Source organism: Penaeus chinensis, chromosome 17, assembly GCF_019202785.1.
Source record: "Penaeus chinensis breed Huanghai No. 1 chromosome 17, ASM1920278v2, whole genome shotgun sequence".
In the NCBI taxonomy this organism is placed as follows: Eukaryota; Metazoa; Arthropoda; class Malacostraca; order Decapoda; family Penaeidae; genus Penaeus; species Penaeus chinensis.
The window spans coordinates 21152306-21154805 of NC_061835.1; positions in this window are offsets into that span (position 1 = coordinate 21152306).

A 2500-nucleotide genomic window follows, 5' to 3' on the forward strand; every position below is an offset into this window, starting at 1 on the left:
AGAGATATGCCTCCCCAGACCATAACCGACCCACCACCGAATGAGTCATGCTGGACGATGTTGTTTGCCGCATATCGCTCTCCACGTCGTCTCCAGACTCGGTCACGTCTATTACACCCGCTTAAAGTGAACCTGCTTTCATTCGTCAATAGTACTGGGCGCCAGTGGCGAACTTGCCAATTCCGGTGGTCCCTGCTGAAAGCCAGTCGGGCTGCGCGGTGCTGGGCGGTGAGAACCGGTCCAACCAACGGCCGCCTGGCCCTCATGCCATCGTCATGGAATATGTTTCTGAGTCTGGTCAGAAAAGCGTACTCCAGTGGCCCGCTGAAAGTCTCCTTGAAGAAACCCAGCAGTGCTTCTCCAGGACCGTTCGTTGTAGTTTATCTTTGTCTTCTAAAATTAATGATATTGCGCATAACGTTTTTTTCTCCCTCTCATCTTTCATTTTTTGTACTTTCTCCCCTTTTCTTGTACTTAATCTTATTTCTACTCATTATCTTTCTTTCCATTGCATCTCTCTCTCTCTCTCTCTCTCTCTCTCTCTCTCTCTCTCTCTCTCTATCTATCTATCTATCTATCTATCTATCTATCTATCTATCTATCTATCTATCTATCTATCTATCTATCTATCTATCTATCTATCTATCTCTCTATCTCTCTCTCTCTCTCTCTCTCTCCCTCCCTCTCTCTCTCTCTCTCTCTCTCTCTCTCTCTCTCTCTCTCTCTCTCTCTCTCTCTCTCTCTCTCTCTCTCTCTCTCTCTCTCTCTCTCTCTCTCTCTCTCTCTCTCTCTCTCATTCTCTCTCTCTCTCTCTCTCTCTCTCTCTCTCTCTCTCTCTCTCTCTCTCTCTCTCTCTCTCTCTCTCTCTCTCTCTCTCTCTCTCTCTCTCTCTCTCTCTCTCTCTCTCTCTCTCTCTCTCTCTCTCTCTCTCTCTCTCTCTCTCTCTCTCTCTCTCTCTCTCTCTCTCTCTCTCTCTCTCTCTCTCTCTCTCTTCTCTCTCTCTCTTCTCTCTCTCTCTCTCTCTCTCTTCTCTCTCTCTCTCTCTCTCTCTCTCTCTCTCTCTCTCTCTCTCTCTCTCTCTCTCTCTCTCTCTTCTCTCTCTCTCTCTCCTCTCTCTCTCTCTCTCTCTCTCTTCTCTCTCTCTCTCTCTCTCTCTCTCTCTCTCTCTCTCTCTCTCTCTCTCTCTCTCTCTCTCTCTCTCTCTCTCTCTCTCTCTCTCTCTCTCTCTCTCTCTCTCTCTCTCTCTCTCTCTCTCTCTCTCTCTCTCTCTCTCTCTCTCTCTCCTCTCTCTCTCTCTCTCTCTCTCTCTCTCTCTCTCTCTCTCTCTCTCTCTCTCTCTCTCTCTCTCTCTCTCTCTCTCTCTCTCTCTCTCTCTCTCTCTCTCTCTCTCTCTCTCTCTCTCTCTCTCTCTCTCTCTCTCTCTCTCTCTCTCTCTCTCTCTCTCTCTCTCTCTCTCTCTCTCTCTCTCTCTCTCTCTCTCTCTCTCTCTCTCTCTCTCTTCTCTCTCTCTCTCTCTCTCTCTCTCTCTCTCTCTCTCTCTCTTCTCTCTCTCTCTCTCTCTCTCTCTCTCTCTCTCTCTCTCTCTCTCCTCTCTCTCTCTCTCTCCTCTCTCTCTCTCTCTCTCTCTCTCTCTCTCTCTCTCCTCTCTCTCTCTCTCTCTCTCTCTCTCTCTCTCTCTCTCTCTCTCTCTCTCCTCTCTCTCTCTCCTCTCTCTCTCTCTCTCTCTCTCTCTCTCTCTCCTCTCTCTCTCTCTCTCTCTCTCTCTCTCTCTCTCTCTCTCTCTCTCTCTCTCTCTCTCTCTCTCTCTCTCTCTCTCTCTCTCTCTCTCTCCTCTCTCTCTCTCTCTCTCTCTCTCTCTCTCTCTCTCTCTCTCTCTCTCTCTCTCTCTCTCTCTCTCTCCTCTCTCTCTCTCCTCTCTCTCTCTCTCTCTCTCTTCCTCTCTCTCTCTCTTCCTCTCTCTCTCCTCTCTCTCTCTCCTCTCCCTCTCTCTCTCTCCTCTCTCTCTCTCTCTCTCTCTCTCTCTCTCTCTCTCTCTCTCTTCCTCTCTCTCTCTCCTCTCTCTCTCTCTCTTCTCTCTCTCTCTCTCTCTCCTCTCTCTCTCTCTCTCTCTCTCTCTCTCTCTCTCTCTCTCTCTCTCTCTCTCTCTCTCTCCCCTCTCTCTTCTCTCTCTCTCTCTCTCCTCTCTCTCTCTCTCTCTCTCTCTTCTCTCTTTCCTCTCTCTCTCTTCTCTCTTTCCTCTCTCTCTCTTCTCTCTTTCCTCTCTCTCTCTTCTCTCTTTCCTCTCTCTCTCTTCTCTCTTTCCTCTCTCTCTCTTCTCTCTTTCCTCTCTCTCCTCTTTCTCTCTCTCTCTCTCTCTCTCTCTCTCTCTCTCTCTCTCTCTCTCTCTCTCTCTCTCTCTCTCTCTCTCTCTCTCTCTCTCTCTTCGTTTCGCACTCTCTCACATCTCTTATTTTCTTTCGTTAGTTTCTCCTTAATTATCATCTCTCCTTCTCTCGCATTC